A 23,143-nucleotide genomic window follows, 5' to 3' on the forward strand; every position below is an offset into this window, starting at 1 on the left:
ATGTCTCGTCTTCTTTACACTTAATACATGAATAAATACCATTTTTAATTCTCAAATCAGTCTCCAAATCTCATCTCAAACACTGCTTCCTCTGAAAAGCCTTCGCTGACTTGCCCACAAAGATTTAAGTAACATCTTCTCTGATCTCACTATACTTTATAAATATTACTTGCCTCCTCTCAGTGTCAGTATCCAAAAAGCAAAATACAGCGGCTCAGTTTAAAGCATTTGCTACTCTTCCAGAGGACCTGAGTTTGTTTGTTTGTTTGTTTATTATTATTATTAATAACTATTTTTATTTTGGTTTTTTGAGACGGGTTTTCTCTGTGTAGCCTTGACTATCCTGGACTTGCTTTGTAGACCAGGCTGGCCTCGAACTCACAGAGATCCGCCTGCCTCTGCCTCCCGAGTGCTGGGATTAAAGGACCTGAGTTTAATTGCCAGAACCTACAAGGTGGCTCACAACTGCCCATAACTCTAGTCCCAGGGGATCTGATGCCCTCTTTTGGCCTACTTGGTTCACTGCATGCACATAGTGTACTGAATGTCACGCCAGCACAACATCCACACATATAAAATAATAAAATACAAAATTGAGAAAGCAGTGTACTTCCAGTGCCTAAAATGCTGTTTTGTTTTTCCTAAAAGATATTAAGGAACGTTTGTTGCATAAACAAATATCCCTGTAGGTTGAGAAGATGCTTCATAAATTTAGAAGATGCTTTTTCTGAAGGTGGAGTATTGGCTCTTCCATCTGTAGTTTGTGGTTTTTTTTTTTTTTTTCTCCAAGACAGTTTCTTTGTGCCTGGCTGTCCTAGAACTCACTTTGTAGACCAGAGGGCCTCAAACTCAGAGATCTGCCAGCTTTTGCTTCCCAAGTGCTAGGATTAAAGTTGTGTACCCCCACACTATCAAGTGACTGACTGGGTGTCACTTGATGTCTTTAAACCTTAACTTCCTAAACTTAGAAATGATGACTACTTTGTCCATTTTACTAAGATTCTGTGTTAATAAAAAGATTATGTATGTAGAGTTGTTTTGTAAACTATGAAACATCTTAAGATTTTTATTTTATTTTTTTTTAATTTTTATTTATTTTTTTATTTTTTTATTTTTTTGGTTTTTCGAGACAGGGTTTCTCTGTGTAGCCTTGGCTGTCCTGGACCCGCTTTGTAGACCAGGGTGGCCTCGAAGATTTTTATTTTTAAGTATGATTATATGGGACTAGGGAGATAGCATAGCAGCTAAGAGAGAATTTGCTGTTCTCCCTGAGGTCCTGAGTTTGGTTCTCAGCACCTGTATTGGGTGGCTCATCACCTGTAATTCAGTACCAGGGGATCTGACTTCTTCTGAACTCTGTACACATGTGACATTTACAGACACAGACACAGGCAGTTGTAATTGTCTGAAATAAGTATTGGGAACCAAACTCAGGATCTCTGCAAAAACAGTATGTGCTCGTACTATCCAGCCTTATTTAAACTTTTTTTTTTTTCCGGGACATGGTTTTTCTGTGTAACCTTGGCTATCCTGGACTTTCTTTGTAGACCAGGCTGGCCTCGAATTTACAAAGATCTGCCTGCCTCTGCCTCCTGAGTGTTGGGATTAAAGGGGTGTGCCACCACTCCCAGCCAGAACTTTTTTTTTTTAAGTCTTTTTGTTTTTCAAGACAGGGTCTCTCTGTGTAACAGCCCTGGTTGTCCTATAGCTTGCTCTGTAGGTGAGGCTGTCCTCATACTCACAGAGATACGCTTGCCTCTGTCTCCCAAGTGCTGGGATTAAAGGGGTGTGCTACTACTGCACACCACTGCCCATCTTGCTGGCTAGTTTTATGTCAATTTGACACAAACTAAGGTCATCTGAGAGGATGAAACTTCATTTGAGAAAATGCCTCCATAAGATTGGGCTTCAGACAAGCCTGTAGAACATTTCCTTTTCTTTTTTTTTTCTTTTCTTTTTTAATATTTTCTTAATTAATGATTGGTGGATTATAAGTCTGTATCAGCTCCAACCTCCAGGTTCCTGCCCTGTTTTGAGTTCCTGCACTGACTTTTTTCAGTGACTGACTGTGATGTGGAAGTGTAAGCCAAATAAACCTTTTTTCCCCCCAACTTGTTTTTGGTCCTGGTATGTTTTTTGGAGGGAGAGGGGTTTCAAGACAGGTTCTCTGCAGCCTTGGCTGTCCTGGACTCACTTTGTAGACCAGGCTGGCCTCAAACTCACAGTGATCCGCCTGCCTCTGCCTCCCGAGTGCTGGGATTACAGGTGTGCACCACCACCACCCGGCCTTGGGTTTTGGAACTTTGGACTAGAAAATCCATAGAGTGTTCAAAGCTTGGTGAACTGTTCTGTAGGGACTTGGACGATACAAATGTTGAGAGAAATACAGAGGATGGAGGCCTGACCTACAAAGTTTTAGAGGGAAACCAGAATGCGACCAGGGTATTTGTATGAAGAGTATGTGGTGTCTGGTCAGCTGGAGCTGAAGAGTTGGCTGTGATTAACAAGAGACCTGGCACCATTGACGTGAAACCTTTGTGTTAGCTGGAGCTGAGAAATCAGTGAGTAAGAAGAGACCAGTTTCTTTGAGGTGAAATCGACTGGGATGTGTTTCCTTAGAGTTAGCAAACAGAAGCTGTGTTCCGGAGGTGGCCAAGGTTGTACCTCAAGTTAGCAACTGTACTTGGTAGTGTCACCCAGGTGGTACTGGTTTTGAAGACATGCATGTGTCATGGAGAGTAACTGAGGCCTAGCACTGTGTGAGGCCAGGAGAGGTGAGAGTGCAGTCTCAGGAGCAGTAGAAAGCCCAGCATTAAAAGGGTCCCATAGAGAAAGTGTGGCCCCATGAAGAGAGCCCAGGAAAGGCGATTGGTGAAGTGTAGCTCAGTTACAGAAGACCAGCAGTTGGGAGTTGCTGGTACCATAGGATGGCCACAAACAACACCATGGGCGGGGTGGGGTGGTGGTGGGGTGAACCAGCCTGAGCTTGGGAGACAAGCTGCCTGAGCTCGAGGGCAGCGTTAGAGAAGTGGCCCAGCCCCTCAAGGAGCCCAGAAGACTGCAAATGAATCCCAGATATTAGACATTGAGTTATTGTTTTGCTTTGTTCAGATCGTGACTGTGCCCTGATACTTCCCTCTTGAAGTATTTATTTTTGATTTTACAGGAGCACATACTTGAGAGAATTTAAGATTTATTTATTTTTATTTATTTATTTTGGTTTTTCAAGATAGGGTTTCTCTGTTTAGCCTGGACTTGGATTGTAGACCAGGCTAGCCTCAAACTCAGAGATCTGCCTGCCTCTGCCTCCCAAGTGCCAGGTTAAAGGTGTGTGCCACCACTCTAGGCTGAAAGGTTATGGCTTAACTGTGGTGTGTTTGTGTGTCAAGCTGACATGGGATCATTTGTGCTGACTTGTTATGACAGATTGACACAAGCTAAAGTCATCATCAGTGAGTAGGAGGGAACCTTAATTGAGAAAATACCTTTATAATATTAGGCCATTTTCTTAGTGATTGATGGAAGAAGACCCAGCCTGCTGTGGGTTGGTGCTACTCCTGGCCTAGTTAGTGGTCCTGGGTTCTGTAAGAAGCAGGCTGAGCAAAGCCAGTAAGCAGCACTTCTCCATGCCCTCTGTGTCAACTTGTCGTTAGTTTCCTGCCCTTCTTGAATTCCTATCCTGGCTTCCTTAAATGATGAACAGTAATGTGGATGAATAAGCCAAATAAACCCTTTCCTCCTCAGGAAGCTTTTGGTAATGGTGGGTTTGTTGCTGTTTGTTTGTTTTGAGACAGGATTTCTCTGCAGCCCTGGCTGTCTGTCCTGGAACTCTGTATACCAGGCTGGCTTCAAACTCAAGAGATCCCTCTGCATCTGCCTCTGCCTCGACCTCCCTATTCCTGAGATTAAATGCTACACCACCACTGCCTGGTTTTGTCATTGTGTTTTATCACAGTAATAGAAACCTTAATTAGGGCATCTAAGATTGATGAAGCTCTGGGTTCGATCCCTGTACCACATAAAAATGTGCTTTGTGGTACAGGGCTGAAATTGTTCAAGATCATCAGAATTTAAGTCCATCTGGGGATTTGAGACCCTATATCAACACAAAGGAGAAAAGGTTCCTATTATGGTCACTGAAACCATAAATACTTTTCTGTAACTTTTTTTTTAAAAAAAAGTTTGTATGTGTGGTGTTTTGCCTGATTGTATACATATGTACCATATGCACACAATGCCTTCAGAAGACAGAAGATTGGATCTTCTGTAACTGGAATTATAAATGGTTATGAGCGATCATTTGGGTGCTGGGTTCTCTGCAAGATCAACAAATGCTTTTAACTGATGAGCCATCTCCAGTCTTTTATAAGCCATGTTTAGTTAGAACGTCTTTCATCAATGTAGTATACTCCTGAATATTCTAAACATGGCAGATGTAAGGGTCTTAAGGAGATAGGTGAGGAGGTAAAGGGCACGAGGGACCTGAGTTCAGATCCCCAACACCCAACTTGTTTGTCTAACCCGTAGGGGGCAGAGAAAGAAAGCTGACTTGCTGGCCTGCCAGGCAGCTGAAATAGGGAACCCAGGTTATTAAGAGAAACGCTGTCTCAAAAATTAGATGGAAGTATTAGAGGAAGTAACTAGATGTCAACCTCTGGGTTCCACATATGCATGCACAAGTACACGTACTTGCACGCACACACACACACACACACACACACACACACACACTCTACACATTTTTAAAAGTTGCAACATTTTAGAATGTTAGAATTCTCAGGATTTATTCAGCCTTGACTTGTTCTTTTTTATTTTTTTATTTTTTTAAAAGATTTATTTATTATTATGTATACAGTGCTCTGCCTGCATGTACACCTGCAGGCCAGAAGCATTACAGATGGTTGTGAGCCACCATGTGGTTGCTGGGAGTTGAACTCAGGACCTCTGGAAGAGCAGTCAGCACTCCTAACCTCAGAGCCATCTCTCCAGCCCTGAATTGTTCTTTTTAAATTTTAAGTGTATTGGTGTTTTCCTGCATGTATGCCTGTATGTAAGGGTGTTGTATGTTGGATCCCCTGGAACTGGAATTACAGACAGTTGTGAGCTGCCATGTGGTTGTTAGGAATTGAACTCAGGTCCTCTGGAAGAACAGCAGTGCTCTTAACTGATGAGCCATTTGAGACAGAGTTTCTCTGTGTAGCCTTGGCTGTCCTGGACTCACTTTTGTAGACCAGGCTGGCCCTGAACTCACAGTGATATGCTTGTCTCTGCCTCCCGAGTGCTGGGATTAAAGTTATGCACCATCATGCCTTGTTTTGGATTTTTAAAATTTTTGTGTGTATGCATATATTCCCAGTGGCTAGAACAGGCAGTTGTGAGCTGCCATGTGAATGCTAGAAACCAAACTTTGTTTTTGTTTTTTTTGAGACAGGGTTTCCCTGTGTAGCCTTGGCTGGCCTCGAACTCACAGTGATCCACCTGCCTCTGGCGCCTGAAAACTAGGATTACCACCACACCTGGCAGGAAATTTTAAATTTTATGTTAATTTATTGTACATTTATGTGTATGTAGACAGGGGCCAAGCACCATGCAGTGGTGGAGGATGGCTTGAGGGAATTGGCTCTCTCTTCTAGCCTTGCAGGCCTCAGGGTCAGAACTGAGGCTTGTTGGTAAGCAGCCGCCTCAAAGGAAACTTCTTATTAAAAACATAATTTTTGTGTATGTGTATGGGCATTTTTCCCCTTCGTGTATTTCTGTGTGCCATGCATGTTCTTGGTGCCTGTGGAGCCCACAGGAGGGTGTTGGGACTGAAGTTACAGACAGTTGTGAGCCACCGTGTGAGTGCTGAGAATTTGAACTTGGGTCCTCTGAAAAACCAGCTGTATTTTTTTTTTTTTAGTTTTAGAGCTTGAGCAGTTGATATTTATGGAGATACATGTATATACATTTTTTTTGTATATACATACTAAAAGAGAACAAAGAGGTATATGGGAGGGCTCTGAGGGAGAAAAGGGAAGGAAGAAGTGATGTGACTATATTGTAATCTGAAAAATAAAAAATATATTAACAGTTTATCAAGTTTCTCCATAAAAATCCATATTTAAAATTTTATCATACATAATAAACAAATAGGGTAAAACTAGCAACTCAAAGGAGTAAATAAGGGCTGAGGGGGGAAGATTGTTGGCTTGAGGTCAGCCATGGCTATGTAAGTTCAAAGATAGCCTCGGCTATTGAAAGAGACTTTAAAAACAAAACAACAGAACAAAAAATGCGCTCCCTGCCCACCCACCCACCCCCAGCTAGTTTTAAAAAAGTTTTCAAGACAGGGTTTCTCTGTGTAGCCCTAGCTGTCCTAGAATCACTCTGGTAGACCAGGCTGGCCTCGAACTCACAGCGATCCGCCTGCCTCTGCCTCCCGAGTGCTGGGATTAAAGGCGTGCGCCACCACTGCCCGGCATTCAGCTAGTGTTCTTAACTGGAGTCATCTCCCCTGTCCTCAAAAGGAACTTTTAATATTTTGTTGCTGAGATGGTATGTAGCTGGCCTACAATTTGGCTATGTATGTCAGACCACACACAGTTCACAGAGATCCACCTGCCTCTGCCTCCCAGAGTGCTGAAGTTAAAGTTGGTCTATACTGCCACCTCAGTTTTAAATTATTTTTAATTGTGTGGGGATGTTTGTGGGGGTATGCGCAGGTGAGGTATGCACTTGGGAGGCAGAGGCAGGTAGATCGCTGTGAGTTCGAGGCCAGCCTGGTTTACAAACTGAGTCCAGGACAGCCAAGGCTACACAGAGAAACCCTGCAGAAAAAAAAGAATAAAGAAGCTAGGGTTACATGCAGTTGTGAGGTGCCCAGAGTGGTTGCTGGAACTGAACTCAGGTCCTCTACAGGAACAGCAAGTGTATATAACTGCTGAGCCATCTCTTCAGCTCCCTGATTCCCATTCCATGGATTTTTTTTTCTTTTTTTCCTTTTTTATTTTATTTTCTTCCTTTTTATTTTTTGAGCTAGGGTCTCACCATGTAGCCCTGGCTGTCACCCTACCTGTCCTAGAACTCTCTATGTAGATTAGGGTAGCTTTAAACTCAAAGTGATCTTCCTGTTTCTGCTTACTTCAGTGCTGGGATTAAACACATGCACTACTGTGTCTGGCTTGTTTGTTTATACAGGGTTTTACTATGTACATACACACATACGCAGCCCAGAATCTTTTTCATTTTATTCCCTTACTACATTCATTTAATTGTGAAGCAGGGATTGGGGTTTGTTTTGTAGAGGTTATAGGACAACATACAGGAGTTGATTCTCTACTTCTAGAGTTTCAGGGATTAAACTCAGGTCATTAGGCTCAGCAGCAGCCTGGCCTCACATAGGTTGTTTTTTAAATTCCTTACCTTTTTACCTCAGCCTCCTTAGTGTTGGGGTCATCAGTATCATCTATTTTGGCTGTCTAATGCCACTTCTTTCCTGAATATTTTTGTTTTATATGTATATAAATTCTCTATCTCCATGTATACCTGTATACCAGAAGAGGGCATCAGATCCCAGTTGAGCCACCGTGTGATTGCTGGGGATTGAACTCAGGACCTCTGAAAGAGCAGACAGTGCTCTTAACCACTGAGCCATCTCTCTAGCCTCTCCTGAATATTTTAAAGTGATAGTTAATTCCAAGCATTCTGCTGTTGTGGCTTTTCCCACTTGGCTTTGTATAATAATACTGAGCTGAAAGCTTTGCAAGGAATATGGGTAAGTGGAAAATGACCTTTTATAATAGTGCTTTGCAGTAGGCAGAATATGGAAAAGGCAGTTGCATTTTGAAGAACCTTGAGGGTTCTAAGGAATACTAAATAGTGGTGATTTAGTAGAGGCGAGGACAGAGGCAGGGGGAATCTCTGAGTTTGAGGACGGCTAAGGCTACACAAAGAATTCCTGTCTCCAAACAACAATAAAAATAATGGTGATTTATTTGAGATCTAGACCAAATGAGGTATTTTACATATATACCAAATATATAATAAATCTTTATGAAAAAAAAGTGAGGGGCTAAAGAGATAGCTCAGTGGTTAAGAGGGCTTGCTGTAGAATGTTCTGTTCCCACCAATCACCGTGGGCAGCTCACAGCTGCCTATAATTGCAATTCCAGGCACTCTACTCGCTTCCACATACCTTCATATGGTTGTGTGAGCACACAAACAGACACACAAATAAATAATAAGATAAAAATATTTTTTTCGTTTTGGTTTTTTGAGACAGGGTTTCTCTGTGTAGCCTTGGCTCTCTTGGGACTTGCTCCAAAACCAGGCCGACCTTGAACTCAGAGATCCACCTGCTTCTGCTTCCCAAGTGCTGGGATTAAAGGCGTGCACCACCACTGCCTGACAAAGTCTTAATATGCAAGCCTGGTCTACATAAGAGTGGAGGCCTTTTCTCAGAAGAAATAGAACAACCATCAAACCCAAATGTCTGTATTAGTGGTTTTTAAAAGTATATATTTATATTATGTGCCTCTGTGGGTTAGTACAGGTGAATGTCGGTGCCAGCCAAGGCCAGCGAGCTAAAGGTACTGGTTAGCACACTGGAGTTAAAGGTACTAGAGAGCCGTCGACGAAGTTCAGCTTGTGAGTATGTGCTCTTTTTTTTTTTCTTTTTTAAAGATTTATTTATTTATTTATTTATTTATTTATTTATTTATTATGTATACAGTGCTCTGCCTGCATGCACACGTGCAGGCCAGAAGAGGGCACCAGATCACATTATAGATAGTTGTGAGCCACCATGTGGATGCTGGGAATTGAACTCAGGAAGAACAGTGAGTGTTCTTATCCGGTGACCCATCTCTCCAGCTCGAGTATGTGCGTTTAACTGGTTAACCATGTCTTTATCCCTGAGTTTTAGATATTTTGGGCTTTGGTTTTAGGTTTTTATTTTGAGTTTTCTTTGAGACAGGGTCTTAAATGTAGTCCAGGTTGGCCTTGAACCAAACTGTGTAGTTCAGGCTTCCTTGAGGCCTCTCTCCCACAGGCTGAGGTCTCAAGTGTGTGTCACCATACCAGCTTTTGCATTGTGCTCTAGATTTAGTTTAAGTTGACAACGTGAAAAAGAGGGAACTAGGGTTTCAGTTTTGTGTGTGCGTGCGCACATGAGTACCATAGTGTTCATAGGTTGTGGGTGTCAGTTCCTCCCTAATGGATCCCAGGAATCAAACTCCAGTCTCTGGGCTTGTGTGGCAACTATGAAGATTTTTGGCCGTTGTTTATTTGTAACTACCCACCGTGTAAGGAAGCTTTTGGAAGCTGGAAACTTCTGTTTTCTCATCTTAACTATGTCGTGCAGGCCGATGAGGAGTTCAGGATTGAGACCAGGAGCTGTCAACTCAGAGGTGTGCCTGCCTCTGCTAGGGTTAAAGGCATAGGCTACCATGCCTGATGAGGTGTGTTTTTTTTTTTTTTTAATTAATAGCAAACCTAACATACAGGTTTCTGGATATGTGGAAAAGCCTTTTTAAAATGCAGGGCTTAACATAGGTTGATGTCTGGCATCTTTCTCTTCCTTTATCTCTCTTCACCCTAGTTTTTGAGACAGTTTTTCTCTGAATTTGGAGCTTACTGATTGGCCAGACTTGGTGGCCAGAGAGCTCCAGGAAAACCACATGTTAACCCCGCCCCCCAGCTTGAATCATAGGCGTATACCCCCCTGCCTAGGCGGCTGCTGGGATGTGGTGTGAGCAGTGGCTCTCTAACTGTGCTTCACTGGTGCCGCTATACCCATCCCTCATTCTTCCATGATTTTAGACATTTTTAGTAGGTCTCAATCTGGCCTTCACCTCTGCACTGTGACATGTATGCTACCATACAGTTTTGAAAAATAAAAATCAGAGGAAACTATCAAAAATTGAAAGCAGAAATGTAGTTGAATAAGGGGGTCATGTTCCAGCCCCAGCAAACAGCAGAACGTGGCAGGTTCAGTCATGTGGTTCTAGCTTTAGAGTCAAGGACAAACGAAAAGGATTATGGAATCTCCCTCCATGAGTAAGGAAAGCCACTGAGGCCCAGGGTGTGGCAGGGATGTCCCTGCATGGAGCCCAGAGAGGCCATGTGTGAAGCTGTGAAGGTGAAGTCTGGATTGCTTTGGAGACCCCAGGATGTTAGAGACACCAGTCATGGGATCCCTCCAAGGAAAGCTGCTAACAGGGAGTGGAACCAGCCCAAGAGAAAGAAGTGTGTTGCAGTCACCAAAAACGGAAAGGAGTTGAAGATCTGAAAGCATTTTGACCTCACAGGTGGAGGTGCAGTGTTTGGATTGGTCCAGCTGGTTTTCAGTCTTGCTTCGGTGCAGGCTTTTCTCCCTGTGCTCCCTTCCCTATGTTTTGGAATGGTAATGTATATCATGTGCCATTATATGTTGGAAGTGTGATAAAAGAAAAAGAAAAAATGAATCCCATGCTAGCTGAGGAAAACCCTGAGCTTATGATCCTCTTGCCACTGCTCTACTTACAGAGCCCTGCAATTTACACCGTATCTGGCTTACACTGAGCTGGGGATAGAACCTACGCTTTGTACAAGCTAGGCAAGCGGTCTACCATCTGAGCTACAGCTCTGCTCGTGGCTATGTCATAATTTTACCTTGTTCTCGGGACCTATTGTTTGGAATGATATAAAGTTTTCATTGAAGATTTACACATGACTTGTTAGTGCACAGATTAATGTCATTATCACTAGTAATCAAATGTAGATGAAAGGTTTATTTTCTTTTTTTCTTGGTTTTTCGAGACAAGGTTTCTCTATGTAGTCTTGGCTGTCCTGGACTTGCTTTCTAGACCAGGCTGGCCTGCGTCTGCATCTGGAGTGCTGGGAGTAAAGGCCGCCCAGCTGCAGATGAAAGTTAAACAGATATAAAGGAATTTTAGCCAAGTTACTTTGGGTATAAAAGGCAATGAACAGGGCTGGAGATGTAGCTCATTAGTAGCGTAGGCAAGTCTTTGGGTACTGTAAACACAAAGCATTTCATGTCAAAGCCAGTGCTTTTGGGTGGGGTTTTTTTCCCCCCTAAGAAATTATGGTTGCTCAGGATTTTCTGTTTGTTTCGAGACGGGGTCTCATTATGTATTCTTTGGCTGGCTTACAACTCACAGAGGGTCCAGCTGCCCCTGCTTCAGTACTGGGACTAAAGCCATGTGTCCCCCTATGCCTGGCATGACATTTATGGATGTCATTCGTTTATGAATGTATACATAGGAATGTATACGATCACGGAACAACATGATTTTTCTGAACTTCTCAAAAGTTAGTATTTTGGTTGTTGAGAGTTTCTTGTCTATGAAAATGCTTCTCTTTTTAAGGTCTTCAAGTTATTCTGTTTGTTGTCCTTTCTTTCTACCTTCCACTTGACTTTAAATCAGTAGCTCTGACTTGTGGGTTGTGAGCCCCTTGGGGGCTCGTGTCAGTTAATCCTGATTATCAGATATGTACCTAATTCCTAACAGCAAAATTACAGTTATGAAGTAGCAACTATTATCATTTTATGGTTGGGGGCATTACAACATGAGGAACTAACTGTGTTAAAGGGTTGAAACATTAGGAAGCTTGAGAGCCACTGGTTTAAATTAACCCCTTATTTATATTTTTAAAAAAGATTTATTTATTAAGTATACTTTTTTTGCCTGCATGTACACCTGCACGCCAGTAGAGGGCACCAGATCCCAACATAGGCACTTGTGAATTGAACTCAGACCTTTGGAAAAGCAGGCAGTGCTTTTGACCTCTGAGCTATCTCTCCAGCCCATAACCCTTTTATTATAACCTCTTTATTTTAAACCCTGTTGGAATGTGGATATACTTCTTGTTTTGAGAGGGTTTTTTTTTTTTTTGGTTGTTTGTTTGCTTTTGTTTTGCTTTGCTTTTTGTTTTTTGTTGTTGTTTTGTTTTTTTGAGACAGGGTTTCTCTATGTAACAACCCTAGCTGTCCTGGACTTGCTTTGTAGACCAGGCTGGCCTCAAACTCAGAAATTCGCCTTTCTCTGCCTCCCAAGTGTTGGGATTAAAGGTGTGTACCACCATGCCCGGCTGAGAGATGCTTTTTTTTTTAATTTTAAATTTAATTTTCTCATTAATTTAGCATTCCTTCTTTCCTTTCTTCCTTCCTTCCTATTTTGGTTTTTTGAGACAGAATTTCTCTGTGTAATCTTGGCTGGTCTGGACTCACTGTGTAGACCAGGCTGGCCTTGAACTCAGAGAGAGAGAGCTGCCTGCCTCTGCTTCCCTGATTGCTAGGATTACAGGCATGGACACCGTGCCTGGTACTCTTTATTCCTTGCTTTCCTGGGCTGATTTGTATAGACCATGCTGGCCTCTAATTCACAGTGATCTGCCTGCCTCTGCTTCCCGAGTGCTGGGGTTAAAGGCGCGCGCCATCACCACCACAACCGGCCTCCTTCCTTCCTTTTTTTTTCTTTTGTTTTGTTTTTGTTTTAGACAGGGTTTCTCTGTGTAGCCTTGGCTGTCCTGGACTCGCTTTGTAGACTATGCTGGCCTCAAACTCACAGCGATCCACCTGCCTCGGCCTTCCCGAGTGCTGAGATTAAAGGCGTGCGCCACCACACCCGGCCTCCTTCCTTCCTTTTTAAAGATGAGCAAGATACTTGATACTGACTAATGATGAGATTATCAAGCTTAAACAACTTTTTGTATAAAAAGGAATGGGCACCTGGAGCTGTGTGGCTGAAGAGAGGGAGGACCAGAGCACTGCCACTCTTGACTTTCAGGGTAAGCATTAAGAAGTGTTCAGTGGCGCGCAGTCCCTGCTTCTTAGGTTCCTCCGTTCTATACTCATTTCCATGGGTCTCTCATATAGTTTTGACTGTCCTGGAACTCACTGTGTTAATTCAAAACCAGATTGGCTTTGTACTCACAGAGATCCTCCTGACTCTTCCTCCTCAGTGCTGGGACTAAAGGTGGGCACCACAAATTTTGTTAAACATTCCTGAGGTACAATGTAGATACAGAAAAAGTTATCTAGATCCCCAGAAATCTTTTTCTTAAAGTAATTTATGTGCATACATTCGTGTACTAGGCTTGCATATGTCTTGTTTCACTTGGGGAGGTTGGAGGACAACTTGTGGAAATGGATTGTCTCCTTCTGGGGTTAAATTTGGGTCATCAGGCTTGTCAGCAAGGGCCCTTTCCTACTGAGCTGTCTCACTGAATCCAGAAATCTGTTTATGCTCCTTCTGTTGTCATTATGTTGTCTCTAGAAAGGAACCACTGCTTTAGTTTTGGTTTTAAGATTTATTTATTTTATATATGTGAGTGCTCTATCTGCATGTACACCTGCATGCCCAAAGAGGGCATCAGATATAGATGGTTGTGAGCCATCATGTTGTTGCTGGGAGTTGAACTCAGGACCTCTGGAAGAGCCGACAGTGCTCTTAAACGTTGAGCCATCTCTCCAGTTGTGGAACCACTGTTTTTAAAATTTATTTATTTTATTTTATGCACATTGGTATTTTGTCAGAATTTCTCAGAGATTGGATCCCCTGAAACCGGGGTTACAGATAGTTATGAGGAGCCATGTGGACACTGGGAATTGAACTTAGGTTCTCTGGTTCTCTGGAAGAACAACTAGTGTTCTTAACCACTGAGCCATCATCTCTCCAGCCCAAACCACTGTTTTTCAATTTGCTGTGATTTGAGTACCGTGTGCTAACCATTAAACCTGCGGCTCTTCCTCTGGCTAGTATTCATGTTCATTTGCAAGGTTGAAACAAAGTATCCACAGAGTTCTTGAGAGCAGAATGATGTCAGTTTTATTTAATAAAGTGGTTCTCAACTGTGGGGGTGGGGGAGTTTATATACAGTGGATATTTGGTATTATATGGGGGAAAGGGACTTTTTTCCTTCTTAAAACTAGAAAGAATTGCTGGTGCGGTTTGTATCAGTGTCTAAAAGCAAGAGGTGCAGTACCTTGGACAGCTTTCTACAACAAAGATCTTTGCCTCCCAAAGACTGGTGTTGAGAAACTGTTCTAATTGGCTAGAACACATTGTAGTATTATAGCAGTAAGTGATAGCTTAAATTATTGAAAACCCAATTTGCTTTTGAAAGTTTTGTGGGAACTCTTCCCCCAAAATACCTATTTATGTGATCTTAGCAGTCATGAGGCTGAGAGAGAACGAGAATCCAGGTGAATCTTGGGATACACAGAGAAAGGCTGCTGAGCAAAACAAAGCCACCCTTCTCAAGAACCCAAACACGTGTTTTTGAGCAGCTCTTATCAGTAAACTTTGTCTTTGCTTGTATGTTTTGTTTTTAAACAACATTCAGCTCTGTAGCCCAGGAGGGTCTTGTGGCAAGCCCGGTGCTTCAGTCTCCAGTGCCTGGATTATAAGTGTTTGCAGTCTCCCTTGCCATGCCAAGCTGGGAATATGTTTTTCCTTCATTTTAATAAAGAAAGTTCCTTGCAATACTATTGGTTGAAATAATATGTCTATTGTTAGATCTATTTTTGCAACCAAAAATTCTTTCTTGTAATATTCCTGGACAGGAGCAATGAATTTTTTAAAAAGATTTTATTTATTTATTTATTTTTGGTTTTTCAAGACAGGGTTTCTCTGTGTAGCCTTGACTGTCCTGAACTTGCTTTGTAGACCAGGCTGGCCTTGAACTCACAGTGATCCTCCTGCCTCTGCCTGGGATTAAAGGTATGCGCCACCAGACCCGGCTGATTTGTTTTTATGTGTGTCAGGAGCTGTGCGCATGCATGTGCACCACTTGTGTGCCTGGTTCCCGGAGAGCCAGAACAGGATGTATAATTTCCTGGAACTGTAATTTCAGATGGTTGTGAACTACCATGAGGTGCTGAGAACAGAATTCAGGTCCTCTGCAGAAGGAGTAGGTAGTCTTAACTGCTCAGCCCATCTCTCTACCTCTGCGCAGGAGTGATGAATGACCAAAGTTCCACACTGAAAAATAATACCATTAAATTTTTTTCTTAAAATTTATTTTGTGTATGTTTTATATACTCTGTGTATGTATGTATGATATACATACATATGTTTGTGTGTGTATATGTGTGACTATGCCGCTGCATGTCCCTGTGGAGGGAGGCCAGAGGATAGGCTTGTTTGTTTGTTAGTTTTTTCAAGACAGAATTTCTCTGTGTAACAGCCCTGGCTGATTTTGTAGAGCAGAATGATCTCAAACTCTCAGACACCCCTCCTGAGTGCTGGGATTAGAGGCATGTACCTCCACACTTGGCTCAGAGGACAGTGTTCAGGACAGTCTGTTCTCCCCTTCTTATATGTGAGTTCCAGAGATGACAGTCTGGTCACTAGGCCTGCTGTCCGGTGTTTTCCCCACCCACTTAGCTGTCCTTCTGGCCCTACTCTATCACTTCTGATTAGAAAAACAATTGTTTTAAAATTATTTCTTTAATGTATGTGAGTGCTTAAGCTGCATGTGTACCCCGCATGCCAGAAGAGGGCATCAGATCACAGTATAGATGGTTGTGAGCCACCCTGTGGTTGCTGGGAATTGAACTCAGGACCTGTGGAAGAGCACATGGCGAACTTAACCACTGAGCCATCTTTCTAGCCCTGATTTAAAATTTTTTGATCACTTAAAACTTTATTGATGTATGTTGAAATGTTTTAAATAATTTACTTTTATTTTTTGTATATTGGTATTTTGACTGCATGTATGTCTGTGTGAGAATGTCGGATCCTCTGGAACAGGAGCTACAGACAGTTGTGAGCTGCCATGTGAGTGCTGGAAATTGAACCCTGGGTCCTGTGGAAGAACAGTCTTAACCACTGAGCCATTTCTCTAGCCCTCATGGAACTGTTTTAATAGTTTGTCCTTAGTCTTCTAATTATAGGTGAGTGATGCTGCTTTGATTCCAAAGGCTCTTGTTTTAACACTATATTTAATTTATAATTTACAATTGTTTTATGTGTTTGCATGTTTTGTCTGCATGTGTGCATGTTATACATGTGTACCTAGTGCCTACTGATAACAGAAGATGTTATTGAATCCCCTGGAAATAATGAGTTCTAGGAATCAAACCTAGGTCTGCTGCAAGACCAGCAAGTTGATTTTTTGTTTGTTTTGTTTTTTTACTTTTCAAGATAGGGTAGCCCTGGCTGTCCTGGAACTCACTCTATAGATCAGGCTGGCTTCGAACTCACAGATCTGCCTGCTTCTGCTTCCCAAGTGCTGGGACTAAAGGTGTACACCATCACACCCTGCCCCAGTTTCTTAATATTTGACAGCAGACTTGGCCTCTTTCTCTATTTCCTTTCCTCAATCTTTGCAAAGGCATCAAGTTCTATTTGAGGCAGGTCACAGGTGCGTGCATTTATCTGACAACCCAACTCAACCCTTGGCTGGATGTAATAATGAATATCCATAATCCCAGAAACTGACAAATGTAAGAATTGCCACATGTTCAAGTCTAGCTTGATCTTCAAAGCACAATCCAGACGAATCCGACCTTTACAGTGAGATTCATCTCCACAACTCCAAGAGTCTTGTGCAATGGCTCAGTGAGTAAAGGTTCCTGCCTTCAACCCTGATATCTGAGTTTTATCCCCCAAACCGATATGGCAGAAGGAGAGAGCAGGCTCCTGCAAGTTTTCCTCAGATCTTCATGCTTGTTGTAGCAGGCGCGCGCGCGCACACACACACACACACACACACACACACACACACACACTCCCCCCCTCCCTCTCAGGACCAGAGAAATGGCTCAGCAGTTAAGAGTATTTGCTGCCCTAAGAAGACCACCTAAGTCTAGTCCCCAGGTACCTCCATAGGGATCCAACACTTCTGGACACCAGCGCTCATGTGTACATTCTCACACAGAATTGAAAATAAATCCAAACAACAACAACCCTCACCCCCCAAAAAACAACTCAACCCACACATCTGAATGTGCTAATGTTTGTTTGTCATCAACTAAGTAACACCTCACACACAGGAAAGTAGAAAAGGTACTTATAGTAGTCACATTATTACCACATCTTTTTTAAACACTTGATTTTACTTTGGTGTGACATTCTTCTGTTGCTCTCTACCAAAAGAGACTGAAAGCAAATCCAGGACAGTCAAGACAACAGAGAGAAAACTTGTCTCAAAAAACCAGAAAGAATGATAATTTTGAAAGTTGATGTAAGGTAAATGGAAATTATATTATTCTAGATTTAGAGTATAAAGTTTTTAAAAAATGAAGGGGGTGTTTATGTCAGACTATCCATCTAGAGATTCCAAAACATGGATATTCTACCTCCAGAAAAGTGTCCTTTTTTCACTGTAAACACATATCCAGGTTGTGAATTTACTACTGTATGTATGTATGTAATGCCTATCAAAAGCTGAGTACAGCCAGGTGGTGGCGGCGCCCGCCTTTACTCCCAGCACTCAGAAGGCAGAGACAGGCGGATCGCTGTGAGTTTGAAGCCAGGCTGGTCTACAAAGTTAGTGCACGACAGCCAAGGCTACACAGAGAAACCCTGTCTCAAAAAACAAACAAAACAAAACAAAAAACAAACAAAAAATACTGAGTAGGGGGCTGGAGAAAAGGCTCAGAGGTTAAGCGCAGGGCTGCTCTTCCAAAGAATCTGGATTCAGTTCCTAGCCACACACATGGCAGCTCGCGGCCATCTATAACTCTAGTATCTGGGGACTCAATTCCCTCTTCTGGTCTCTGTAGGCACCAGGCATACATGCAGACAAAGTACCCATATATGTAAAAAAAAAATCTTACACACGTGTGTACACACACACACACACACACACACACACACACACACACACGGGAGAGAGAGATTGATTCATTTACTTTAACTGAGCAGAGCAGAGGCAGGTAGATTCGTAAGTTACCAATGAGCCCAGTCTACACAGTAAATCCCAGGCCAGCCATGGATATACAGTGAAATGTCATCTCAAGACAAACATGAAGGTCGGGAGATGACAGGGTGGATGGGTGACACACTTGCCCCACAGCCATGAGAACCTGAACTCAATCCCTCAGAGCCATGTAGGAGCCAGGTGCAGCCAGTGCATTGTAATCCCAGAGCAGCTGCAGCAGGACGAGAGGCAGAGGCAGGAGAGGCCTGGACACTCGCTAGCCAGCTAGGCTTCTCAAAGGACACACAGACAGAGTATGAGAGGCCTGGGCAGAGCATGGTGGCATATGCCTTTACCTCTAGAATTTGGGAGGGCAGAAGGTGGATTTCTGGAAGTTCAGTCTGCTCTACATATCAAGTTCCAAGACAGTCAGGGTCACACAGAAAAAAAGATGAGTGACTTAGGAAGGAAGGTACATGGCAGATAAAAACACAGATGGCTGGCTAAAAGGCTCAGTGACTACAGGGGATTGCAGCACAGTCCTGATAACCAGAGTTTGAAGCCCAGACCAGTAGTTAAAAAGTCTTTTTAAATTTTTTTAGTTAGACGAATTTGTATTTTATTTACATACATGTTTGTGTACAACATGTTGTCTGCACAAAGGTCAGAAGAAGGCATCAGACCCCTTGGAACTGAAATTAGAGATAGCTGTGAGCCACCATATGGATGCTGGGAACCAAACCCAGGTTCTCTGCAAAGAGCAGCAAATGCTCTTAAAGCACTGAACTATCTCTACAGCCCCTGGAAGACATTTAAATTAAAATTGTTTAATTTATTTAAAATTTATTGATTTTTGGCTGGATGTGATGCTGCATATCTTTAAGGAAAGGAGGAAGCAGGTGAGGATCTGTGAATTTAAAGCAAGTCTACTCTATATAATACTTTCCAGAACAGCCAGAGCTAAAATGTGAGACCCTGTCTCAAAACACCAAAATAGCCGGGCGTGGTGGCGTGTGCATTTAGTCCCAGCCTCCCAGTCTCAGGAGGCAGAGGCAGGTTGATCTCTGTGAGTTCTGTTGGGTCAGCCTGGTATACAAAGTGAGTCCAGGACAGCCATGACTACAAGAGAAATCCTGTCTTAAAAAACCAAAATAGAGCCGGGCGTGGTGGCTCATGCCTTTAATCCCAGCACTCAGGAGGCAGAAGCGGGCAGATCACTGTGAGTTCGAGGCCAGCTTGGTCTACAAAATGAGTCCAGGACATCTAAGCTTACACAGAGAAACCCTGTCTCAGAAAACAAACAAACAAACAAACAAACAAAAACAAACAGACAAACAAAAAAAGGAAAAATAGCCACGAGTGGTGGCACACGCCTTTAATCCCAGAACTCGGGAGGCAGAGGCAGGCGGATCGCTGTGAGTTTGAGGCCAGCCTGGACTACAAAGCGAGTCCAGGACAGCCAAGACTACACAGAGAAACCCTGTCTCAAAAAACCAACCAACCAACCAAACAAACAAAAACAAAATAATAATAACAAAAAATAAAATTTATCTTTATTTTTTATGAATTGTGTTTTCTCTGTATTGTGTCTGTATGCAGTACCTACAGAAACCAGAAAAGTGTCTGATCACTATAACTAGAGCTAAAGATGGTTGTTAGCTTTCATGTGGGTGCTGGGAATTGAACCAGGGTTTTCTAGAAAAGCAAACAGTGTTCATAACCACCGAGCCTTCTCTCCAGCACCTTAATTTTTTTTTTTTTTTTGGGAGGGAAGGGGATTGTTTCAAGACAGGGCTTCTCGGGGGCTGGAGAGATGGCTCAATGGTTAAGGGCCCTGGCTGCTCTTCCAGAGGTTCTGAGTTCAGTTCCCAGCAACCACATGGTGACTCACAACCATCTATAATGGGATCTGGTGCACCTTCTGTTGTGCAGGCAGAACACTGTATCTGTAATAAATAAATCTTAAAAAAAAAAAAAAGGGCTTCTCTGGGTAGCCTTGGCTGTCCTGGACTCACTTTGTAGACCAGGCTGGCCTTGAACTCACAGAGATCCACCTGCCTCTGCCTCCCAGCGTGCTGGGATTTTATATGTGTGCCACTGTGCCTGACAACCCCTTAATTTTTACAATTAAAATTCTGCTGGGAACATAGGCAGTATCTCAAAAAAATTTCCCCCTTTGGACAGGTAGAGTGGTATATACCTTTTATCTCTTACCACTCATGAAGCAAAGAAAGGCAGATCCCTGTGAGTTCAAGGCCAGCCTGAACAACACAGCAAGTTCCAGGTTAGCCTGGGCTTCACACTGAGACCCAGTCTTAAAAAATAGTGGTAACTAGCCAGGTATGGTGGCACACACCTTTAATCCCAGCACTCAGGAGGCAGATGGCAGTTAGATTTCTGTGAGCTAGGACTACACAGGGAAACCCTGTCTCAAAAACAAGACAGAACAAAAAACAAGAAAAGAAATTATGTGTTCTTGCTCTTGGCCACTCAGAATCAATAATAGTGTGCAGTGGATACAAAGACAAGAGTCGATCAGGAACTCAGGATACCCTAGTTAGGTATCTTGTGGACTCTGTTAGAGTTGTTCCACCTTATGGAGAGATAATTGTATACGTCCTAACTACTTTAATGCTGTAGGTGATTGTCCTGTGTCTGTTTCCTAGGAGTAGACAGTGCAATTCTTTAGTTCCTTTGGGAAAGAAAACTCCCTCACAGAAGAGTCTGGTTTAGAAATATATTAAATGAAAGATGAAATATACCTAGTATAATTTCTCTATTCCTCTTAGTGATTAAATCATTGAGTGGAATAATTTAGTGAAAATAAATTAATTTATTTTTTAAAATTAAAAGTTTATGTATATGGAGTGTGTTACCTGTATTATGTCTGTGCACCATTTGCATGCCTTGTACCATCAGAGTCTAGAAGAAGGCATTGGGTTCCCTGGAACTGGAGTTACAGATGGTTGTGAGCCATGTGGGTGCTGGGAACGGAACCTGGAGTCTCTGGAAGAGCAGCCAGTGCTCTTAATCTGAGTCACTTCTTTAGCCCTGTAAACCCTGTTGTTGTTTCCAGTCAGAGTTCATGTAGCCCAGGCTGCCCTGAACCTTACTATATATACAAATGGACTTCCCAGGCGCTGGCATTACAGATGTGCCCAGTTCTACATGCTGCTAGGCACTGAACTAGAACTTGGAGCATCTGCCAGCTGAGCTGTATTCTCAGCTGCATGGTAAGGTTAACTGAGTACACATTAAGAGAGACTATTTTCTTTCTTTCGTTCTTTTTTAAAGATTTATTTATTTGTTATTTATTATGTATACAGTGCTCTGCCTGCATGTACACCTACACATTATAGATGGTTGTGAGCCACCATGTGGTTGCTGGGAATTGAACTCAGGACCTCTGGAAGAGCAGTCAGTGCTCTTAACCTCTGAGCCATCTCTCCAGCCCCTAAGAGAGACTATTTTCAAAAAAGTGCTTCTCTGTATTTTATTTATGTAATTACAAAATGCTGGGGTTGAAACCAGGACCTGGCAAGTGGCTCTGTCACTAAACCATATCCCTCAGTCCTCCACCAAATTATAATTTTTAGGACTGGAAGTCTTTTTGTTCATGTGCAAGTGTCCTTTGAGACAAGGTCTTGTAGCCCTTGCTGTCTTGGAACTTGCTTTGTAGACCAGGCTGCTGTCTGACCCCCAGAGATCTGCCTGTCTCTGCCTCCTGAGTGCTGTGATTAAATGTGTGCGTTCCCTTGTCTTCTTAAATGAGAACACCACCTAGGGCTGAGAATCTGTGATAGGGACCTATTAAGTTCAGTCTGCCTTGCCTTAGAATTAGAGTATCACTCATTTAATGGCTAGCTTGGTGTAGATGCAACTTTTATTTTGGATTTTATTTATTTTTCACAGGGGATGGGGTGAAGAGATCGCTTAGTGGTTAAGAATGTTATACCACTTTTGCAGAGGACTCTATTTGGGTGCCTAACATCTACGTTGAGTGGTTCGTAATTGCCTGTAATTCCTGCTCCAGGGGAATGCGTGCCTTCTGGCCTCTTTGGGCACATGCACACATGTGGTACACAAACTCATGCAGGCACACACATATTACATGAAAATAATTAAAAATTTTAAATCGGGGCTGGCAAGATGGCTCAGAAGTTAAGAGCGCCTCCTGCTCTTCCAAAGGCCCTGAGTTCAATTCCCAGCAACCACATGGTGGCTCACAACCATCTATAGTGAGATCTGGTGCCCTCTTCTGGCCTGCAGATGTATGTGCAGGCAGAACATTGTATACATAATAAATAAATCTTTTTTTTAAAAAAAGCACTGACTGCTGTTCCAGAGTTCAATTCCCAGCAACCACATGGTGGCTCACAACTGTCTACAATGATGCCCTCTACTGGCCTGCAGGTGTACATGCAGACAAAACATTGTATACATAATAATAAATACATCTTTTTAAATTTTTTAAAATTGTTTGTGGAAGTAAGCGTGCATTTAACATGTACAAGGCTTTGGGTTTTTCAATCCCCAGGACCACTGCCAGAACGCACTCACTAAAATACAACAAAACAAACAAAAACAAGTGAGATGAAGTTATAGCTCATTGGCAGGGTACTTGTTTAGCATTTATGTCACATTACCAGCTCTGCTAAAAGGAAAACTACATGAGCATGTAGTTACCATTATACTACTTGGCTATAAAGCTTTACTGTGGTTGTGTTAGTTCTGGCTTCAACTGTCTTAAATGGTGTCAGTTGAGAGGGCTACATCAGCTGTTACTTGTAGTACAGCTTCAGACAAGGGGAAATTTTTTTTTTTTTTTTTTTTTTTTTTTTTTTTGAGACAGGGCTTCTCAGCTAGCCAGGGGTGGCGCACACCTTTAGTCCCAGCACTTGGGAAACAGAAGCAGGTGGATCACTGTGAGTTTGAGGCCAGTCTGGTATACAAAATCGAGTCCAGGACAGCCAGGACTGTTACACAGAGAAACCTTGTCTCTAAAAAAAAGCCTAAAAAGAGACAGAGACAGAGTCTCTCTGTGTAGCCTTGGCTTGGCTGTCCTGGACTCACTTTGTAGACCAGGCTGGCCTCGAACTCACAGACATCCACCTGCCTCTGCCACCCAAGTGCTGGGATTAAAGGCGTGCGCCACCACGCCCAGCTGCATTTTTTTTTTTTTTTTTTTTTTTTGATGAAGCTAGGTAAGATGCTAAGGCTGGATGGAGGATTGTTGTCAGTTCAAGACCAGCTTGGAGGACAGTGCTTTGTCTTTAAAAAAAAGCCGGGCATCGTG

General features: G+C 42.7%; 1 protein-coding gene across 1 annotated transcript in view; it reads left to right on the forward strand.

Annotated features, from left to right (window-relative positions):
- Positions 1–23,143, forward strand: part of GATAD2B (GATA zinc finger domain containing 2B) — a 70,989-nt gene that overhangs the window by 9,317 nt on the left and 38,529 nt on the right. The gene's annotated exons all lie outside the window — the stretch shown is intronic.

This window comes from Acomys minous (genome assembly GCF_964271855.1).
Source record: "Acomys minous genome assembly, chromosome: 19".
NCBI lineage: Eukaryota > Metazoa > Chordata > Mammalia > Rodentia > Muridae > Acomys > Acomys minous.